Raw genomic sequence first — 10,807 nt, 5'->3', positions numbered from 1 at the left:
GGATGTGACCATTAGGTCCAGTCGCGGACGACTCTGGGGTTGCGGCACTCATCTCGCTTTATTGGCCGAGGGAGCCGGTGTACAGCTTCCAGGCCATGTGTCCAGCATGACTAAGCCGCTTCTGGTGAACCAGAGCAGCGCACGGAAACGCCTTTACCTTCCCGCTGGAGCGGTACCTATTTATCTACTTGCACTTTGATGTGCTTTCGAACTGCTAGCTTGTGCCCAAATGATTGTTCTTGACTAGGGTTCCATTCTCTTTGCTAATGAAGGTTTGCTTAAAATTAAGCATCACAAGTGCTAAACCACAAATTAGGTGGAAGGATAAAATTATACACCTACATTCCTGGAGTAATCTGACTACTTCCCCCCAAAGTATTTATGGGTACTTAAGTTTGATTGAATAGCTATCAGCTACGCAGGCAGGAGAGGGGAAAAGGTTAGAGCTAGGCCTCGTTGCCAGGGTGACAGACGGGGAGATACACATACCCAAAAGGACTGCTGCCTTGCTGGCTCCCAGGGTGGAGTTTGGGGCACTATAAAATACCAAAACCTTAATCACCAGGTCTGGCTCCTCCCAAGACCTGTGGGTCCATTTCTCTCTCACACACACACAGAGCCCCAGGCAGTCTTCCCGCAAACAACCAGATCTTCCTCAGTTTTCTATCCCCTTCCTGCATGTCTCTCTGTGTGAATTTGATTGTGCCAGGATGTCCTCAAATTAGATGTGTTAGTAATATGGTGAGAGCAATTTTCTGCTTCAGATTCCGTTTCCTGCGCTCCTGTCATAGTCATCCCTGATTGCCTCATCTCTTCGTCTCTCGAAAGGTCAATTGTCCTCTGCCTGGAGCCAGTGATGGATCACAGGGATGCTCCGGGAAGATCACACTAGGACTCGGGATTTTAAAACCTGATTTATTATTAGATGGTGTTGTTAATTAGTTTTATGGCAAGGGCTATAAGTGAACATTTGCTGTAACGCTTACAGTTAACCTCCCTTTACCCTGCTTTTTAAAAAGCCAATCATTCTCCATCGTGACTAAATGGCACCATTCTTGGGGACTTCCTGGGCTTGTCAGTAATTATTTGAAAAATGCAAGGGCACAATCCAGGCCAATGTAAGCACTGTGTGTCCATGGAAGAATTAAACACCTTCTTGACTTTCTCTCACTGAAGCGAATGAGATGCAAAAGTGCCTAGTTACCTTTGGATGGCTCATGCCTCAAGTTTATTAAAAATCTTTGCATCCTATATTTACTTAAGTATTTTTAAGTCCCCTTAAAAGCAGATTTAGACCACGTCTGATGCATCATAAAGGCTACAATCCTACACACACTTAGCTGGGAATGTCCCTTTGAACCCAGGTGGGTTTACTCCTGAGTAGATATGCATAGGGTTGCACTGGAAATCTCTCTGTTGACACTTTTTATTTCAAAAATATCTTTTTGATTTACAGGCTTGCAATGTGACCTCTAAAAACAGACTCACCGTTATGAGAAAGCACATCACATCTGGCCTTGAAACAGAGGCCTCCTTGCACAATAGTTTGGTTGTCCCTGCCAATCTGAAAGCAAGCAAACATAGACACTGAACTTTCTAAGTTGCCAGAACACCTGTAATCAAAGTTGCATCTGCACCTGCATCACACCTTGCCCAGGTCTCCTCCCAATTCTCCTTGCTTCATGATCTACCATTTACTGACAGAAGATTGGTAAGCTATTGATCATGAATTGTTAAAAAACAAAAACACCACTCTACATAGCAAGCTCCACAGCATGTTTTCCCCATAAGGCCACCTTGTCTGTTACCTTTGCAGGGAGAATTGCTCCTCCAGTAGTGTCTGGAATGCAGACAGACCAGATCCATGGAGAGACTTCTCACACCAGTGACTGGGAACACTAGGAGGGGAAGCAGCCACCTGATCCAGCCGACCTAGACACACAACCAGTGATACACCAAGTGAGCATCTTCCCAGCAACAGCACATGGCCAGGAAGGTGGTGCTTGAAATGGTCCTTTGGTGCAATGGTGGAGTTAAGAATCAAGCTCAGTCACTGAAGTCACCACCCTCCCATGCTAATACTTTGGCTTAAGAAAAAGGGAGCCAATTGTTATTTGGGCAGTGTGGAATAGAGAGGGATATAGAGAGATAGAGAGGGATAGCGAGACAGAGAGAGATAGAGAGGGATAGAGAGACATAGAGAGGGATAGAGAGAGGGATAGAGAGGAATAGAGAGAGATAGCAGTTGCATTGGAATTAAGCATGGACACAGCAGGGATTTGAACCCCGTCCTGGGAACCAGGAGCGCCGACCACCAGTGTCTTTTGCTTTTTTTTTTTGAGCAATGCAACAAGGGGAAAAGCAAAACCTGAGAGAACATTCAAAGAAAACCTTAAGATGTTAAGAAGAGCTCTTTGGGGAGACCTGTGGAGAGACCAGCAGAAAAGAAAATGAGGAAACAGACGACTGAGTGGTAGAATGTGAACTTACCTAAAGCAGCACTGTCCTAAAGCTGGTGACTTTCACTTCAAGAAAAGTGAACTCTGGGAAGCCTGAAGGAAAGAAGAGCTGGAAGAAAAGAAGAAATCTTCTCCTACCTGCAGGTGAGCCTCATTGTGGTGACACAGAATAGGGCCTCTTCTGATGACTCTGTCACCCCAACCTGAAAGAGTCTTAGCACAATGAGTTGCAGACGGAACAGAAAATGAAATTTTTTAAAAAAATTAAACAGCTTTCTTACCACCATCACTTCTGGGACTCTGCTGGAAGAGCTGTCTTTATTTGAGTGTTGCAGGATCTTCAGAGAGACCTGTGAAGAGAACAGCAGAAAAGAAAATGGGAAAAAGGAGAGACGAATAGAAAAAAACATTGTCTTGAAAAAGACAACTGAGTGGTAGAATGTGAACTCACCTAAAGCAGCACAGTCCAAGGGTAGGAGGCTCTCACTTCAGGTACACTGAACTCTGCAAAGCCTGAAGGAAAGAAGAGCTGGGAGAAAAGAAGAAGTCTTCTCCTACCTGAAGGTGAGCCTCATCGTGATGACACAGAAAGAGTCTTAGCCCAATGAGTTGCAGACGGAACACAATAGAGATTTCCCCCTAGCCATGCAAGGGATACTCTGAGAAACCTGAAGGAAAGACAAGCTGGAACAAAAGGAGAGAAGTGCTGGAAAAAAAGAAGAAGTGTTCTCCTACCTGCAGGTGATCCTCATTGTGGTGACACAGAATAGGCCCTCTTCTGACAACTCAGTCACTGCAATCTGAAAGAGTCTTAGCACAATGAGTTGCAGACGGAACACAACAGAGATTTTCTCCCTGGCCAACCAAGGGATACTCACCTAAATGTCCTTCAATCATGGAATACCATTTTGACCACCATTTTATTTGAAGCTGGATGAGCCATTAATCTAGAGGGGCAGAACAGAGACACCTAGAATCACTAGTTTGTCCCCAGTCACCTTCCACCAATCTTACAGAAAATGAGATTTAAAACAAACAAACAAACAAAACAGCTGAGGGTGTACCACCTTATGCTGAAGTACTGTACTTGCGGACCACTGTTTGTTAACAGCAAGAATGGTAGAGGAAATTAACCTCAAATTAGAAAAGGTAGTGTCCCTCCTGGCTGAGTTGGCGCTGTTGGCAACCCGGAACAGTCCTATTGCCACCCAAGAGTCTGGCTCTTAACAAGATCTTCAAACTCAGGGGTGTAGCTGTTCTTGTGCCAGAACCCGTAAAACCTCTTACAGAAAGAATAACAAACATGAAAACAGCAAACTAATCCTGCAAAGCTCTCAAGTAGTTCTCGATTTTTACCCTTTTAATAGTCTGCTCCCTTTCTGGAATTAAATCGCAAGTGCAAAGCGAAATTTCAAACTGTTGCTAAACATCCAGCGCGACAATTTTACCACGGTAAACCTGCTTTCATCGGACTCTCAGCATTCTAGACTTTTATTATCATTCTCTGATTCAGTTATTCCAAAACTACTTCTGAAATACAAGACCTGCCTACAGGATTATTATAAAATCATATTGAGGCAAGTTTTTAAAGACACAGAATTAAAGCCTTTACTGCCAAATCTTCTGTGCAGTCGGACCGACTCCAATCAATCCAAGCCCTCATCATCAGCGGGCATTTGCCAAAGGTTTAAGGCACAAACCCCAGTGCCACTAAGGCAGGTTCCGGGTGGAGAATTTGGCCAAAACTTCCCCCAGGACAGAAAACCTTCTGCGTTTAATGGCCAAGCACACAAAGAATGCTTGCCCAACTCACCTATGTCAAAAATAGGTTAAGTTCTTCCACCAGGACTTTGGTAGATCTCGAAATCCACCACTCACCATCTTCACAGAAAACAGATCATCCATTGCCAGGCGTTGCCCCACCCGAGGAAAGCATTACATCAAGACTGCCAGAGACAGACTTAATTACTTTTGACTCCGAAAGCCACAAACAATTGAACACTACTGCTAATGGCTGGCAATCTGGACAAGTCTGTCAAACAACCCCAGAAAGAACAACACGTCAAACACCTCAAGAATGGTTGTGTTATAACAGAGACAGAGGGAGAGCTGACTACAATCTGCCCTCCACAATGAAGCCAAATCGCCGGCAACAAGAGCAGCCTAAATATTATCTTATGGAACATAGTGGGTTGAGCCAAGAAAGTAGGGGATGAGTCATTTCGCGAGTATATAACGCGTTTCAATGTGATAATGTTGCAGGAAACCTGGACAACTTTCAATATAGTCCTGGAGGATTACTTTGCCCACGAAATTAAGGCCACTAAACTGTATGAGAAAGGACGTCCAAGGAAGGGCCTTGTAACACTGGTATCCACTTCCTTGACAACACAGGTTATTGAGTTTAAAGATTCGAAGCACTTGGCGCTGGGGATCATCTTGCATTCTGGGCCCCAAAGTATCATTCTTGTTTCACCTTATATCCCGCCATACAAACTGCAAGTACAGATTGAGAGTACATGGGGCAATTTACCAAAAAAAAATTATACTCCAGATTAGTGCCCTGATGCGCCACTCTATATAATGGGAGACCTGAACGGCAGAAAAGGCCCAAATGACGGCTGCCTGGAAGCTAAATTCTGTATGCTAACGGAACTCAAGGAAAATAGTCCTTCCTCCTTACACTTCCCCACTCACAGGTCCTCCAAAGACTGCATAACCAACTACGCTGGCTTTTGCCTGGCCTCTTTACAGATACGGTAAGTCTTTACCTTATGATTATAAATGGGGTGATTCTTTGGGCAGCGAAGGAGAGTTTACATTTATAAATATTAATGGAGCCAGCACAGTAGACTATTGTCTCACAAACAGGAAGACCTTTAAATCCATCAAAAACTTTAGTATTGATAACAGAACTGAGAGTGATCGTCTCCCTCTGATTCTCTCCATCTCAGGCCAAAACTCAGATCGAAGGTCACACACAGAACAAGAGATAAACGGTCAAGCTAAAGGGTCAGCAAAGCGTAGGAAAAAATGGACCCCTGAGCTGGCTATCTTAGCCGAGACCGGACTGAATTCGCAAACTGCAATTAGTTTAAGATCAACTATAATTAATGCTCTTTCAACAGATTCTTCCCTGGCGGCTTACGAAAATCTCATTGAGTACTTGCAGGATGTGGTCTCAGTGAACACAAATCTAGCCAGCAAGCCTTGTTAAAGGGAACAACTGGTTTGACCAAGAGTGCCACATGAAGAAGAAAGCCTTAAGGGACTCTTATTTGGCTTATAGAAACACTGGTTTAAATGATCTACCTCCATCTTATTTAAATATTATTTAAAGAGTACAAAACTCTTTGGGCCACGAAAGAAAGGCAGTTTGAACAAAATTCCTGGTCCCTGTTACTGAATGCTTCGCTAAATAACAAAGTCAAACTCTCCTGGCAATTGGTATCTGGTATGCTAAGTAACAGTTCCCCAGCCCCTAGCTGTGCCATCCCAGCCCAAGTATGGGAAAACCATTTCAGAAAAAAATTTACAGACAATTCGAACTCCTCCCCCTGCTTTTATGATGAAGAATCCGCAGAAATGTCATTGCTGCCATGATGGAACCCGGTTACGGTAGAAGAGGCCTACACATTAATTAGGAACCTGAAGGAAACGACTTTATTCCAGCTGAGTTGATTACATCAAACCAGCACTGATGGGCCCCTCTTCTTGCGGCACTTTTTACAGCAGCTGTGTGTTTACTCAGAAGTTAGTCCTGGTATATTCTGTGGGGCTTACCCCTTCATGTTTTTAGGATTGCTGCTGAAGATGTTGGATTGGGGAGGGCATGCTCATCACTTCTTGGCATTTATTAACCCATCGCACTCTTTAGTGACCACTGTGGTGAAAAAGGGCTGAGGGAAAAGCTATGGGAAGGGGGGCTGGCTTGGGACCATGGACCTAGCCAAGGGGGCAGGGGGGAAGGTGCCCTCCTAAATCAAAAAAAATGTTTAACTAACTGAGATTCTGCCCCCCAACAAAAATCCTGGCTACGCCCATGCCTGGGACTCAGTGGCCCCATTAAATTCTATGGAACAAAATAAACAGGCTGCAGTCTGGGGTACAGCTGAAAAGGACAGCAGTTGCTTCTCACTCCGGACACTTGATACTGCATACACACATTTTACGGGACGCGGGTGGCGCTGTGGGTAAAACCTCAGTGCCTAGGACTTGCCGATCGTATGGTCGGCGGTTCGAATCCCCGCGGCGGGGTGATCTCCCGTCTTTCGGTCCCAGCTCCTGCCCAGCTAGCAGTTCGAAAGCACCCCTAAGTGCAAGTAGATAAATAGGTACCGCTTTATAGCGGGAAGGTAAACGGCGTTTCCGTGTGCTGCGCTGGTGCTGGCTCGCCAGAGCAGCTTCGTCACACTGGCCACGTGACCCGGAAGTGTCTCCGGACAGCACTGGCCCCCGGCCTCTTAAGTGAGATGGACGCACAACCCTAGAGTCGGACACGACTGGCCCGTACAGGCAGGGGTACCTTTACCTTTACCTTTTACATACATTTTAGTCTAGAATTAATGGAATCTGAGTGCTGGTGTGTTTTTTTAAATGTACAGGCAGTGACTATTTTACGTGTATCCGATTGAGGTGTGACCGTCAGACACTCATCTCTGTGGACCTGGAAGTGGCCCGAAAAGGGGGTGGAATGAGACGGGGGCACGGTGGGGTGGGGTGGGGGAAACAGGGTCTGCCAACAGATGTGAAGACCCAGAACACAACTCCCATGCAAATGAGCAGTTGCCTGTAATCCACACATTCTAGAGCTAAAGAAGAGCTGGAACAAAAGAGCTATTGCACATCTTTTGTCTGAAAAATGCTTCTTGAGATTGTGTACACCCTATGGGAGCTCCCTCGGCCAGTAAAGCGAGATGAGCACTGCAACCCCAGAGTCGTTCGCGACTGGACTGAACTGTCAGGAGTCCTTTACCTTTTTAAGGAAATCAAAGCATCAGCTGATGCATGAATGAGCACATGATCTCCTTCTTTGTACTGGTGCCCATTCATCCCCACTGCCCAGCAGAAGCAAATTTCCGTATGCAATGGTGTGTTGATGGTGGTTGGAGCACGCTGGGCTTGGAAGGGGGAGGGTGGAAAAGATGTCCTTCCTGGGAGGCATCTGTGCTCTGGCCACCAAAAGGTCATCTCAGGGGAGGGGAGGAATCCCACCAGCACCCGATTCTTAGCAGCTTGTTGGAAGGTTTATGATGTTCTTTTATTGCTCTCATTTCCTTGAGGTGTATTGAAAGCTACAGAACACCAAAGGCCAAGGAAATGAACGACTTGGAATACGGAGGCAAGTGTTCATCTCCAACCAAGCCTCAACAGTGTCTTAAATTTAATGGGATGGATTTTGTCTTTCAGGCAACAAAGCTTGAGCTACCTTCAGCATCTTTTCAACCATAAAATAAAAACCATTGCAGTGGGGATGTTGTGGTGTCATGTAAGTGAATTTATGGCACCATCTTTTGTATGACTAGATTGCTGTTAAGTGTTGGCTGCTTGTTTTTAGACCTGGTTCTAGAATTAGACCTGGTTCTAGAATGGGTGGCTGCTAGCTCTGGAATCTGTGAGCCAGCTGGTATGGTCCTGTTCATATTCTTGACCATTGGGCCTCTCTAAAAGTAAATCCCATTGGTGAAGTGTGCCTCTAATTTTAATTCAGAAAACGTTGGATGCCTCAGGTGTCAATACCCTGCAAAAACACAATGCCCACTCACCCCTTCCCAACAGGTGGGCGGAGTTTGTGACCCTGGGCTGAGCCACCTGGCCGGGTGGCACCCACCAGGTAACTGCAGGTTTGGCCCACTCCCACATGGCAGACCAATGGGCTGCCGGTGGGGGTGTGGCCTGGGAATACCTTTAGGGGCTGATCCCCGGCCAAGACTCGCTCGTCTTTTCTCTTCTAGGATCAGGCCAAAGGGAGTTTATTTTCAGGGGCTTGTGCTGTGGAGGGTTGTGTTCAGTTGTAGACGAGGCCCCTGGGCCTCGGGTGGCGGTTTGGGGCCTTGTTAGGTATCCTTTAGTCTATCTTTGAGTGAAAGGGGGGTGGCATCTCATGCACCCCCATGCGGCGGCGTTTTTGCAGGGCCCGTTAAAGGGTGTTTGTGGGAGTCCCTGGCCCTAGAGCAGCGGCAAATATGTCAGACTCCCACTCCGGTGCTGTGTGTGGGCATGCTGTGTAAGTTCACACTTTGCAGTCCCCTCACACTGCACCTGTCTCCCTGCACATCCTCAGCCCCTCGTGGGGTTGAGAAGGATACCTTCCAAAGCCAAGGCCATGTTGCCTATATCTGAAATCTGAATTCAATAAAGTTGTGGCCAATTCAAACCCATACCTTGTTGTCTGGTCTCTTCCTTTGTGGGGGGGGGGGCAAGGACAGGGTTAGCACATGGGCCCACAAACACTGGTGTATAAGTGAAGATTAAGATATGGGCTGGGAAGGCCTTGCTTTAAATTTTAGCTTGGCCATGAATTCTGTAGCAGGCTTTAGCTTTGCTTGCCATTTCTATGCCCTCAGAAATGTCCCCACTCTGGCAACATACCAATAAGAGTACCAGCCTATTTTACAGGGCTGTGGTAAGGCTGTCTGAGAAAACGAAAGCAATTTGAACCATTTTGCTTGCCTCAGCAGCATGCACGGGGGGCGGGGACACACACACGCCTCAAACCTGCATAATATAAATGTTCATTATTAACAGAAATCTTCTTTTTTAAGTTTTCAGAAAGTGTTTATGCATGGCTAGGTTATAAGTAAAAGGAGTCACCAGAGAGATGAGCACAGAGTGGTGTCTAAACAGAGAGTCATGCTCTCACCTCATTCCCCCCCCCCCCATCAAAGTTCCCAGGGTTAGGAATGCTGCTGCCACCCAGATTTTTCCACACCTGTCCCCTCACAGGTCTCATTCTGACATGCTTAAGTAGGTACGAATGAAGCTGTGGCACTTCTCCAAGCATTGATTGTGGCCTCCCTCACCACAGTAATCCAACAAAGATCACTTCTGTGATACGCACAGACTCAACAATGGCAGTGCTACTGAGTGGTGTGCCGTCACAAGCTGTTGTTGGCAGCCGTCAGTCCCGAGAGACAAGCTCATACTGCATTAACTGGTTTCTTCTTGCAGTACAGATTGCATTAAGCAATAGTTCTCTGCTGCAGTTTTGGGTGACCTTTTAAGCGGGGGAAAGAAAGGTTACTTAGGAGAAAAATTGAACAGGCGGCAGTGTATTTAAAAAAAATAAATCAGTTTCAGGATAGCTATATTTCCTGTTTCCTTTTCGTCATAGGTGTAATGACAGTACGACTCATTGTTTTGGGGTTTTTGGACGTAATACTTGTAACCTTAACGTAACTTTGGAAGCAAGTTCTATTCCAGAAAGGGAAAACAGGATGCACATACTGTATATGGAAATCAGATCAGGAAACATTAAAACATGCTCCCAAACTGCCTGTTGGAGTGGGGTTTAAATGACAGAGGGGGCCCAGCCCCTTTACCTTTTGTGGTGGCCCCCACAGCTACTGTTTTCTGTGTGCAGGTATGTTTGTCAGTGAGGTTTTCGGCCTGAGAATACCAGGCAGACAGCATTGGGGACATCTGCTGCCCTAGCTAGGCACACAGCAGCTGCTGGGGCAGCGCTACCCGCAAAGGACAGCGCCAAACGGGTGTTGTCCCTTTGGTGGAGGCACTTCAGGAGTGGAACAAGGGCATGGGACAACCCCCTTGTATTAAAATTATTGTCTTAACGGAGATGAGTTTTTTTTAACTTGGGTGGGTGCTGTTTTATTTGGAGGGTTGGGTTTTTTAAAATTGTTGTTAAATGTTACATGTTAATTTGGATTTTTGGATTTGTGGACTGGAGAACTGTTCAGGGGCTTTCGTTGGGGAGTGTTTACGAGCGTGTATACATTTGTATTGTTAATTGTTTTGATTATTTTTATTATGTATTTTGTGCTTTGTATATTGTAACTTTGAGTTGTGAACCACCCTTAGAACTATGAATAGAAGGCAATATACAATTTTTAACAACAACGGAGTTCCAAACAAGGTAGCAATTCACAGGTTTTGACAATGCAGAAAAATCAAAACAAAGGTGATGCAATATGAGGGTTGGCAGTTGGAAGCAACCTTTGTCCTCTTCCCTCATCCTTCGCAACTTGCTGCCTTCCAGATGTTTCCAACTCCTACTCCCATCAGGCTGCGTTATGGATAAAGTAAAACATAGGAGTGTGTTCCATATTTCTTAAAGCTACGGCAGTCTCCGCCATGTCTCAGTTCTCCAAAGGAACACAGACCCTGGGAAC

General features: G+C 45.8%; 1 long non-coding RNA gene across 2 annotated transcripts; it reads right to left on the bottom strand.

The window, feature by feature from the left end:
- Nucleotides 1-298: 298 nt before the first annotated feature.
- On the bottom strand, nt 299-3,803 carry LOC310696507. Of its 2 annotated transcripts, XR_014520588.1 has the most exons (4): nt 3,195-3,803; nt 2,810-3,017; nt 1,809-2,424; nt 299-1,564 (listed from the first exon to the last, which is right to left on the bottom strand). It is a non-coding gene; the product is annotated as an uncharacterized lncRNA (long non-coding RNA). The 2 variants fall into 2 exon arrangements; XR_014520587.1 differs by having other exon boundaries at nt 299-2,424.
- Between the last annotated feature and the right edge of the window lie 7,004 nt (nt 3,804-10,807).

Source organism: Podarcis liolepis (genome assembly GCF_965112155.1).
Source record: "Podarcis liolepis genome assembly, chromosome: 17".
NCBI lineage: Eukaryota > Metazoa > Chordata > Lepidosauria > Squamata > Lacertidae > Podarcis > Podarcis liolepis.
Note: the sequence above shows the minus strand (reverse complement) of the source record. Positions and strands in the feature narration are given on the sequence as shown.